Raw genomic sequence first — 12,543 nt, forward strand, 5'->3', positions numbered from 1 at the left:
AAGGAATTTAGCCTACTCATATTGCATTCATGAATAAAGAACCCCCTTTGAAGATTATTGTACGATGTTACCGGCAGTAGAAGATGGAATCGCGATTCAAACAGTACCAACGGAAATAAGCTTGACATTTATTTAGTGGAAAATCGCTTTCATAAAAAGCTCACTGGTAGCGATCATTGTCAGTAACAACGCCAAGTGCGATAGACCTGTGTGGAGAACCTGCCCCGGTAAATTGTACTACTACGGTACAGTACTAGACTACTGCTGTGTTGGTCTTGGTAGCGATTGCGTAGGTTGAATTTGATTCAACGTTCCGTTGTACGGTTTAGGCTGAAATTAATTATTTTCATGAACAGATTGACAAAGTTTAGGCTGTGGCAATGAAGTTAAGGTTAGTAGTTAGATAGATTTTTTGATTTAAGTAAGGGGAGTGCCGAACATGTTCTGTCGCCTTTTGACTTCCTACAGCTGTGTACTGTAGATGTTTTTGTAGTGTCTCGCGTAGGCTACAGCGTTTCAGTGAGCAACACTGGTTTGAAACCACAGGTAATGATAATTTCACCCACAAATCGTTTACTTGTAATGTAATGTCATAATAAATCCTACAACGAAAATGTATTTGTGAGGAATGTTTATTTTAACGATTGAAAACAGATGCATCATAGACCACTGTAGTATGTGTTGCCCGGGCAACAGAGGCTAATGTCATTATGCTAATACTTCAGTGACATAGTAGACTACTGTTTCCGAAAGTAGATGTACTTCCTTCATAAAATCAGCTTATATTGTACATTACACGTCACAATTGTGTGTCATATTACAAAGTAAAATTAGTAAATAGTTATCACCCTGGCCTCTTTGCTTGTGGCGTTTCTGCAGCTGCCTTGCAGTAAAGCAGTTAGCTTAGCTATCTCCCAGAAGTTAACGAGCTGCTAAACTAATGTTCTGCTAGAGGTAGTCACGCGAGTTTTCGTGACGTTAGTGACGTAAGTAGCGTCATTGACTGTGGCTAGCAAGTTAGCCACCGTTAGCTTCACTTTTCGCCACAAAAACTTAATTTCCACTTAAACCATGCAACAGAACGTAAATCCCAATAGAAGCAACTCAATCGCTACCAAGACGAAACTTTTGACACCTAGGTTGTCTATGTAGGCCAAATATTGACTGAGTTTTAGGGGGGCAAAAAGAATAATAAAAATAACTAGAGAGGGTACAATTTCTGGGGAAATTGTAGGGTGTGCTTGCTTGCTTCGGTTGCACAGGGGTCCGTTTTTGAATGACATTTTTACAACTGATATATCTGTATATTTTATATTAAAATGCATACTTATTATTTATAAAGATTACATAGATTTAAAAGCATTTTTTTTGTGCTGCTCATTTACAACTGAAAATACGAGTGAAGTGTAGAATTAAATATGATGTCTTCTCATTTCCCCTGCAAGAGGCAGCCTCATAGCTGAATCAAAACGAATAAATTTGGCAGACCGGTGTAAAAATTGACCTAATCTCTATGACTTAAACGTCCTTTTAAGTTTTCCCTTCTCGTGATATTTTCAGGCATTTAGCCTACTCATTGCATTCATTCATTAATAAAGAACCCCCTTTGAAGATTAGTTGGTTGGTTGAATTTGATTTAACGTTCCGTTGTACGGTTTAGGCTGAAATTAATTATTTTCATGAACAGATTGACAAAGTTTAGGCTGTGGCAATGAAGGTAAGGTTAGTAGTTAGATAGACTTTTGATTTAAGTAAGGGGAGTGCCGAACATGTTCTGTCGCCGTTTGACTTCCTACAGCTGTGTAGATGTTTTTGTAGTGTCTCGCGTAGGCTACAGCGTTGCAGTGAGCAACACTGGTTTGAAACCACAGGTAATGATAATTTCACTCACAAATCGTTTACTTGTAATCTAATGTCATAATAAATCCTACAACGAAAATGTATATGTGAGGAAGGTTTATTTTAACGATTGAAAACAGATAACGCTACATCATAGACCACTGTAGTATGTGTTGCCCGGGCAACACAGGCTAATGTCATGATGCTAATACTTCAGTGAAATAGTAGACTACTGTTTCCGAAAGTAGATGTACTTCCTTAATAATATCAGCTTATACTGTACATTACACATCACAATTGTGTGTCATATCACAAAGTAAAATGAGTAAATAGTTATCACCCTGGCCTCTTTGCTTGTGGCGTTTCTGCAGCTGCCTTGCAGTAAAGCTATAGTTAGCCTAGCTATCCCCCAAGTTAACAGATGCGAAACGAATGTTCTGCCAAAGGTAGTCATGCGTGTTTTCGTGACGTTAGTGACGTTGTGACGTTAGTAACGTCAGTGACTGTGGCTAGCAAATTAGCCACCGTTAGCTTCACTTTTCGCCACAAAAACTTAACTTCAGCCTAAACCATGCAACAGAACGTAAATTCCAATACAAGCAACTCAATCGCTACCAAGACGAAACTTTTGACACCTACGTTGTCTATGTAGGCCAAATATTGACTGAGTTTTATGGGGGCGAAAATAAACAATAAATAATAATAAATATATATGTGAGAGAACAAAGGTTGTGCTCTCGCCGAAGGCTTGAGCACACCCAATCATATATATGTGAGAGAACAAAGGTTGTGCCCTTGCCGAAGGCAAAGCACACCCAATAAATGGTATTGTATGTTGTTGTCGAGGGATTTCACCTCTCTCTGTGGATGACACCCAGACCGCAGTAATGAGGCTTGATGAAACGTAACCGTGGGATTTTGAGGTGGGGAGCGTTCTGTTTTGACTTGATGGAGTGGCCCGTCTCTCAAAGACCCATTTGTGTATGACCGAGGTCAGCCTTCTGGCTTTCATGAGTCCATTCATTACTGAGACGCCAGCACACTACCGCACACAGACTACTTGCACGCACATACACACACACTGACACAAACACACACAAACACAGGCACATGTCAGGAGGTCCAGGGCTTCCTGCTTTGAGTGTGATAGAAGCCTGATTTGGTCCATTATGGCTGAAGACAGGCTGTTTAAGGTGTAGAGGCAGGATCAGGATGATGAGTCACAAGTCTCCTTTTCTCATACCTCCATCAGGTCAGTGGACAGTCACATGGAGATTGTCAGGGAAGGGAGGAATGGAGAAGAAGAAGGAGGCTCGAGGGAGGAGTCCCAGAGTGCACCACCAAATATTAACCAGCTTCCTGTACTGTCATGTTCTCCATCAGCAAATCGAATCGGATGAAACTTGATTTAGTTGCCCACACATCAACACCAATAATCAACCTAAACCCTGAGAGGTGACAAGGAATAACACCCAAAATAACTCTCAGAGAGGAAGAAAAAATGGCCGAAACCTCCGGAGGAGGAGCAATGTAGTGATGGGTCCCCTCCTCCAGAGACAGCTCATGGAGAAAAAGTGACAGACCAGAGGCTGGAGATCAAACGGTACAGACAATAGGTCAGAAAAGTCTGGAACATCGACTGGAGACAACTTTCCAATAAAGTCATTGTGAAAAATGTCAACGCTTTGCAACAGTGGGTGAGGTATACTCTCGGTATCTTAACTGACTGCAGTGAATACATTTACATTTCGTCATTTAGCAGACACTATTAATAATCTGACCCGCATAATCTGAATAAGCGGTGAGATATGAGGTTGAAAGTGTGAGTTCACTGTTGTAGTCATCAACACCAGCAGCACATGGGGCGAGACTCAAGGTCTACTGTAACTGCATTTGGGGGTAAACGCATACACACGGCTGGCTTACTTTCACACAGCACAAATCATTCCAATGAGTCAGAGGTGGCAGTTCAGCAACTAACCAAGTTGTGAGGTTTGGGATTTTCTGGCATGGATAACCACAAACACACACACACGTACACACATGCACAACTGCACAAACACATAAGCACGTGCATGCATGCACACACCTGCGCACACATAACACACACACACATAACTAAGCAGGCTTCCCTTTTTCACAGTGCAATACCAAGCTCCAGGCCCCAGCTATAAACTTTAATGATCCTTCACCTTGTGAAATCATTACCTTGTCAGTCAACGCTTGCCCAAGGTGAGGCAGCTGCTTCTGATCCAAAATTCCTTGCAGGGGACTGAGAGGTCTGTGTTCTGTTCTCAGTTGGTGTGTGTGTGTGTGTGTATGTGTCTGATGAAAACAACGGCTTTTACTCCAGCCTCTACTGAGAGTGACTGCTGTCAAGGATACTAACCCCAAACCCCTCCATCATATTCACACACATACTATGCACACACACATACACACACATGCCAAGGTTATACTAATAAAGTAAAACTAAAATTAAGTATAAGACTAACAGCAATTTGAAAGCATTCTCAATAAAATAGTAGACTTCTCTAGTTGCTAAACATAAGTACACACAGTGACATACACGTATGATCACAAACCCACAGACATCTGCACAGCAAACATGCTTTGGAACAGAACAGACATGGCACCCAAATCTATTTCACAATACTAAATCTCCAATCTTGGAGACTTTCTAACCTTTACCTCAGAAGAACTAACAAGGAAAAGCCGACCTAATTGGACAAAGGCACAGAGGCACCTCAAGCCCAGAGGTAGAGACAGTGGGGCAACACCGAGTTCTGCGCTCTGGAAACTTTGTAAGAAAACGAACGTTTAAAGTTTAATAAGACTGAAAGATAGGATAATGAGTGTATATTCTATGCATGTATTTTGACCGAGCTTAAGTCCGTAATCTTCAATCAGCAAAGCTTCAAGAGAGCAGGCCTACAGCTTTTGCAGTACTCACAACATGGCCTTCCAAGAATCCATATCCATGATGTTGAAATCATAGTAGCCATACTAGATCAGTGTGAGGGGGGGGGGTGGTGGTCTTTACCAAAGAACGACAATGTGACTTTCCTGGCATATAACATGTTTTACAGATGGTCGTTTGGGTTCTGTTGGGGTCTTTGGGGGGGGGGGGGGCTGGGGCTGGGGGGGATGGGGGGGGGGCTGGGGGGGGGTGGGGGGGGGGGGGAGGCAACTAATACACGGCGGAGGAAGAGGTGCTGTTTGTTTGTTTGCAGTGCCCCTCGTCGCGTTGTGTGTCCGTACAAAATGTCAACATGTGCACCGCCATCTTTCAGCAGGAGTAATTACCCTGGAAAATGCCAAAGGCCCAAAGAACACACAACACCCTTATAATGGCCTGGAAGGATCCATGTCTGACGCAGTCCAAACAACTGGGAAAGGAGGGGGGTGGGGAGGGCTGGCTTGTTTGACTTAGGAAGGGTTAGTGTTATGTATTCGTGGTTTCCACTTTAGAGTACCTGGTTAATGTGAAGTATAAAACTGACACGTCTTTATAGCTTGAACTGTAATCGTTTACTGAAGCATTAGTGTAGAGCGTGAGCAACACACAAGTCATAGTATCATGGGCGGCACAGCGCCAACTAGTGGTGCGGGTACAACATAGTCAAGACATCACAGTTAGAGAGTGTGGGAGCATGTTGTTGGTGGGTGTGTGTCTGTGTGTACACGTGTGTGTCTTTAAACATGGGGAAAACATCAACCTTTCCAAGTTTCCATTTCATAGGTAATCAAGAAAAGTGTGGCATCGGTCCCCAAGTGAGCATGACTCGAGCTGTAATGTCTCACCATAAAGCCAATGTGCTAATATCTGTGCGAATATTGGTGGCAACACAGCAAACATCTGCAGAGCGAGTGAGATGCCGGCTGAAGAGGAGCCCACTCAGAAAAACGTAAGGAAATGATCCAGCATGCCAGTGACTCAGTCGCAGGAGAGCTGCTCAGTGGCAGGAAGGGAGAGGGAAAAGACGGAGACACAAACAGATAGGAAGAGAGCGAAACAATTGGCAATACCAATTGGGCAATTTCTTCCTCCCAAACAACAGTATGACAGAGCCTACAACATCGCACGTACACGTGTCTTGATTGTGAGGAAGGAAAAAAAAAGACAGAGCGTCTCGGTGTGGGGATGTTACTCGAGAGCAAACGTGAATAGAAATGCACAGAGGACTGAAGGAGAGTGTGGAGAGAGAAAGGTAGAGAGAGAGGTAAAGCGAGAGAGCGCGAGATGGAAAGTCTTCCGACCCAGATGCTGACTGCAGACTCCCTCTCTCCCCTCGCCCAGCGTACCGCCGCCGCTTTCCCTCTGTCAGTGTCTCGGCCCATCTTCCTCCCTCCTCCGAATACCCTTTTTTTTACTCTCCTTACTGTGTCTCTCTCTTTCTCCCTCGCTCCATATCACTGCTCTGAACGTCTACCGTCCTTCAGCTTTGCTATTCTCACTACAGTGGTATCCATTGATTTGCTTTCGACCCACCCTGCTGTCCATCTCTCTCTTACGGTTTTTCTCTCTTTCTCATCTTCCTTCTCCCCATAGTCGTCCAAATTCAGCTTAACCCAGCAGACACCCTTTCCTGGGCTACAGCAGGTTATCTACAGGGTACCTACTGTAGATAAGCTCGAGAAAGGTATCTTCTGTAGGTTTGCTACAGTAGAGCATGGCATCTTGTGGGAGATGCTATTGTTGTCCTGGTAGCTGAGATGTAATTTGTTGCACTGTTTCCTGTTAAAATACAGACAGTTCTTTAACTAACAACACGCTGTTAGAATTATGCCATTCTGATACTTGATTTTGTGCTGTATTTCCTCCCTGCACGTTGTATATTTCTTTGGATGAAAGTGTCTGCTAAATGAATAAAATGTAACGTAAACTGCATATCCATGGAGGTTGCAGTAACGGAGCCACACAAGCATACTCTACTGAGCTATGAGGCCTCTAGAGAATGAACCAAGCTCTGAAGCCCATACACCTCCAACTAAACCTTGACCTGCCATGCAATATGTGCTGTTTTGTTCTGATTGGAGTTTCACCTGGGAACACCCAACTGTTTCCCTCTGTCGGCCTATTGTGTCACTCTGAAAGGCGCTCTTTTATGTCAGAACCAACCACTGAGGCCTTGTTGCATCTCATCCTGTTATCACGCCACCTCTGGTACAGAGAGAGAGCAAGAGAAAGAGAAAGAGAAAGAACTAGAGTTCTCTGAAAAAAATACAGGAAGTTATTTTGTTCGCTTGGGTGGAAAATTTAACAAAAAGAATATTCAGTGCATTATTAAGGCCTAGAGTAAATGAACTAAACTTTTTGGAACCTTTCAACTTGGTCTTAGTTGAGAGGCTGAGAATCACACGGACTCTGATCAAAGAAAGGCTTAAAAAAATGGAAAGTGGTGTAGAATATCTTAATATTAGGTAAGTCTGTTGAAGACAGCAGTTTGACTCAAAGTGAAATGTAGGGTTGATAATTGAACCGAGAATGAAACTGTTGAGTTTAACTTATTCAAATCATCAATGTTCGAAGTCACGGTCACATACAATAGTGCGGGATGGTGAATATCTTCACTAACCCGCGTGCAAAACTAACTCAGAGTATCAACTGTACTCTTAGATCTATCAGAGATGAAACACAATATTCAATTAGCCAGTAGACATCATTCGTACAGCTACATGGGTTCCCATGATGGGTCTGACACCCAATCACATTCACACACACACCATCAAACCCACTCCTTGTCTGTGCCATTTGATTCAATGCGCCACAAAGCCCCCATGTCTTTCGTGCTTCAGAACATGCACCACACACTACAGTTCAATCCAAATTACATTGCTCAGGAGCTGTTACCTGAGTAACACATTACAGGCGGCATATTATGGGCTGCCTTCATGTCATATTGATTGCGTCTTCCAGACAAGGGTGCTTCAGACTCTCTATTTATGTAAAGGGATCATTGAATGCAAAATGAGTTTACCTTGTCATAGTTGAATAACGACAGTTCGGTGGGTAAAATGGACATACAGTGAACCTCAAAGTCCATTGACACCTCTTTCCTATGCAAATCTCACAATTTGAAACTGCAGCTGTAAAATGGGCCTTTTTGACGTCAACTTGGTGGCTCCACCTTATTTGGCTCTGGTCTGTACCTTTGTCACGCACCAAAATGTACATACACATCCGACCGTAAGCTCATCACAACTGCAAGCTGTATGTATGATTTTGTCGCTAACAGTTATTAGTAATGCTTACATATCCTGTATCTAGCATTGGTAGAATGTGTGATGATTTAGTTTATTGGCAATGGGGCTAATGTTATTTCATTTTCCTGACTGTGTTTCATTCGAATAAATAAACTGTGTTGTCATGTAAATCTACAATTCATGATGCATGTTTGTAGTGTTTGGTTATGTTGCGTCTTTGCTCTGCAGCTTTGCTCGTTGTAAACCAACCAATCAGTGCGCATAGATTCTGTATGGGACTTTTCAACTCTTTTACAATAATGTACAGAACAAGGTTTTGAGATGTTAATCAGTGAGCCTTTTAAAGACCTTAACAATTTATTTTCAATTGTCTGTACTCTATCTCATCTGGTTTCCAGAACTATTCCAATGCGCTAACAAGGTGTTTTCGTGACCAACATGAAGTATTGTAGATCAACAATGCCACAGCACTGTGATTGGTGTAATTACTGTGTCCCGGAAAAACATTCTTCTGTAGATTTTCTTATTAACTAGGAATGGCCTAATAACAATCAAATATGCCATGTCAAAGTAAAAGGAGGACAATTGCACACTTCACACATTTCAGATGGGACTCCTGCCAACATTTTATGTTAATTTCAGTACTGCAGGTGGTCTCTGGTCTTACATTATGACAACCTCAACAGCGTCACTGTGGGAGCCATGTACTGTGAACTGTCAGTACTATGAAATTAATGCTTTATAGTGCTATATTTTAATATAAACACAAACATTACCTAAAATGTCAGAATTGAACGTTTTACTTTCTGTGTGTGAGTGGCTATCTGGGGCCCTTGAACTCCAAGAGATGAAAGTTGCCTCTAAATATGGTGTCAAAAATATGAATCTATCAAGCATTGCACAGTCATTCTGTGAACAAGTTTAAGAAAGCTTTATTGCTTGCGGCCGGCCCACAAGGAGACAAAAACATCACACGCCATTGTGCTACAAAGTTTGTCTGGTTCACAAGTCTTCAGGTAAGACCATTTATTGGTGACCTGCATATTAGCTGTCAATATGATCGATCCCAGAGACAGAGTGCGCGTGCATGTGGAAACTTACAGAGTTCTCCGACCATAGGCTTGACCATATGATTCACTCAACACAGATAAGGTTTATGCCAACTCTCTAATCATGCACATACAGATATCCCAATCTTCAATAATGATGTATTTTTTTATAGACCAGTTGTTAGAGGAAAACTCTGTACATTAATTCAAAATATGTTCTGTTTATAAGAAGAAAGCATTTGAATAGGCTGAGGTTAAAGCTGAAGACTCAAAAGCATTGCAAGTCTTGGTGATATTCTTTTTCTGTAGTGCAATGGAAGGAATGACAATCTCACATGAAATGAAACTTGTTGTCAAAAACAAAAATCGTGATGATTAAACGTCCCTACAAACACAGAGGAAGATCACAATCCTGTATGTGTGAATTTCAGGAGAAGCAAAACGGAAGATCTCAATTCACAGATCTTGTTGCATTTCTTGAGAGGCAAGTGAGACTAGTTTCTGACCCAGTGTATCTGGAAATTCAGGGCATGCAGGGCAGTAAAGTGTGTGGGCATATTAGAGCTGGTACTGGGCTGGTAATGCCCTTTCAGTAATGCCTGTGAAAGTCCAACCTGGTAGAGGTGAAAAGGTCATCCCAGTGTATGCTTACATTAACCCAGGTAGCTAAGCCACTTTCTGTAGAGAACGCCATGTCTCAGCTAAATATCAAAGGCAGAAAAACAAACAAACAAATCTTATTGCAAACAGTCATGAGAAGTCAGTGCCAAATCATGTGGTCTCAGGCCTAGAAGTTTCTGGATTGGATGGAAACATATCGAACGTTTTTACAGCTACCTGACTTGTTTATCAAAAACAAATGTACTGACAAAGAAGGAACTGCAAAAGGTTGATATTCTATTGACAGACAGCAACATTAAGCTGCTGATAGGGACCAACACTTCAAAGATCATAGAACCCTGGAAAATGATAGCAATTATGGAAAATAACAGTCAGGGTGAGGGACCCCATGCTGTCCTAGTGGGATGGTTAGTCAATGTGCCCAAGAGGTTGCAAGTCCAGTGTCTACAATGACGGTCAGTCTGCCACAGTAAATACAATCTCTGTTGCAAACCTAGAAAAGTTGCTTATGAGTCAGTCTAATCAGGATGTCAACAAAATGGAAAATGGAAAAGCATGATTTGTCAATTGTGGATACAAAGTTTGGGTGAGCAATAATAGAGCAGATTTTGTCTACCATGAAGGAGGAGGACAGAGGGAAAGACAACAGATCCCTGGACCTACACAAAGGCCAATTACCAAATGACCGTGCACTGGGACTTCAGTGGAGTGTGCAGGATAACACCTTCAGATTTGACATTGTAGTTACAGACAAGCCAGAGGAATTCTGTCAATGGTAAGTTCTTTGTATGTTCCACTTGGCATTCTAGCACCTCTCATTCTCCCATCTGAACAACTGTTACAACAGCTCTGTTTGCAGGACTATGGATGAGATGAACAGATACCCACAGCTCACCATCCCAAACTGATTTTTGGTGTTTCAAGCTATATTATACCCAATCATTGTGGAATGCCACAGTCCTTCTAGTTGCACCATTTTGGTGATGCCAGCCATATTGGGTATGGAGCAACAAGCTACCTTAGAATGACCAATGACCAAAATGAGATACACGTCTACTTCATGATAGGAAAGGCAAGAGTTGCCCCTTCTAAACACACAATTCCAATACTTGAACTGGCAGCAGCAGTGTTGTCTGTTAAAGTTGACAAGATGTTCAAGTCAGGACTGCAGTTCCTTTTAAATAATCCTCAGTTTTTGACAGATAATCAGGCAGTATTCAAATACAATGATAGGACAAGATTCCGCATCTTTGTTGCAAATAGAATATCTGTCATAAGAGAGAGCACCAACATCCAGCAGTGGAGATACATTAACAGCAAGCACAGCCCAGCAAATGACTCCTCGAGGGGGCTGAGTGTGCTGAAGTTCTTTGCAAACAGGCAATGAATTCAGGGCCCAGAATTACATTGGGAGCCAAAGCACATCTGCCCAGTGGAAACTGACAATTGTGAGTCTAATACAAGATGGCATGGAGGTCAAAGGTTGCCCTGTTGAATCCAATATCTTCATTCAACATGTTTCAATTTAATCCACGTCTATGAAACTACGCCTTTGTGATCACAAAAGTGTACAATTTACAGGTTAGATCCAGAATTGGGCAGGCATGTCTGAGACCATGAAGCATCCCATCATCCTTCCAAAACAATCTCACTTCTTGCAGTCTGTTGCTTCACCACAGTCATGAAAGGGATGGGCACTGTGGCAGAACTGACATCCTCACCCAGTTGCGAAATTAATATTGGATCATCAGCAAGAAGGATAATTTGTGACCTGCAAACAGTTTAAAGGCAAGCGAGGGGAGAAAAAGATGTATTATTGGCCACAAGAAAGAACACAAACAAATCTCCCACCATTCACCATGTAGACATGAACTACTTCATCCAAAAGAGGAAGAAGATTGGTAAAAAGATGTGGTGTGCTCTTCAAATACATTCTTGCAGAGTCATTCATTTTGAGATGGCCTGCTATCTTGACACAGATATGTGTATCCACTCCATAAGGAGATTTGTTTGATGAATGTCTCCAGAGACTATTCTGTGAGGGTAAGGCAATCCGGAACAACTGTCCAATCACCACTACTACATCCTCTGAAACTTTTGATTTGGAACCTAGCCCAAACCATATCCCTCTAACTCCCTCTGATGGAAACAAGTAGAGTACCTGGCCAACTTGTTCCGGAGGAAATGGACACAAGAAAACAGAAACACTTATGCAAGACAGACAGAAGATGTCGAAGGTGAGATACAACTTCAAAGTAAGAGACATTGTGGTGTACCTCCTACTTCGCAGCGATTTTGTAGGTCTCTGGCATGAATCCTGGAGGCAAAGCCTAATTCCAGTGTATTGGGTCTGGGCTGCGTTTCCTGAAAGCATCGTAAGCTTAAGTAGATCTGATATGGAAAAATTCTAGCGGCACTGTGTAGATTTGAATAGTCAAGAGATGGCGGTTACAATAAATTTATTTTGCTTGTACAAATCAAGATTTAACAAAGTACTTTGTGATCAGTCATAACGAAGGAGGTGCTAGCCACAGGTCGTTCGCCAGAGTGATACAGAACAACCCTAAAACCCTGCCTTATATAAACTTTAGATCAAATGGTTTTTCTGAACTCTGTGATTGGTCAGCACTGTTCAGTGACAGTTTGAAACAATACATCTCTGGTGACAGTTTGACTTCATATCAAGTTCCCACGGTTCTTTAATGTGGCCTCTCTCCCCAAACCAGTAGATAGTAAAACCACAGGGGTTCACCAGTCAAATGGTCAACTGTCCTTTGTGTGGGCACTTCAAACAAGTATTTGATTAACCCCACCCAATGCAACAGGA

The sequence above is a fragment of the Osmerus eperlanus genome, chromosome 14, assembly GCF_963692335.1.
Source record: "Osmerus eperlanus chromosome 14, fOsmEpe2.1, whole genome shotgun sequence".
NCBI classification, from domain to species: Eukaryota; Metazoa; Chordata; class Actinopteri; order Osmeriformes; family Osmeridae; genus Osmerus; species Osmerus eperlanus.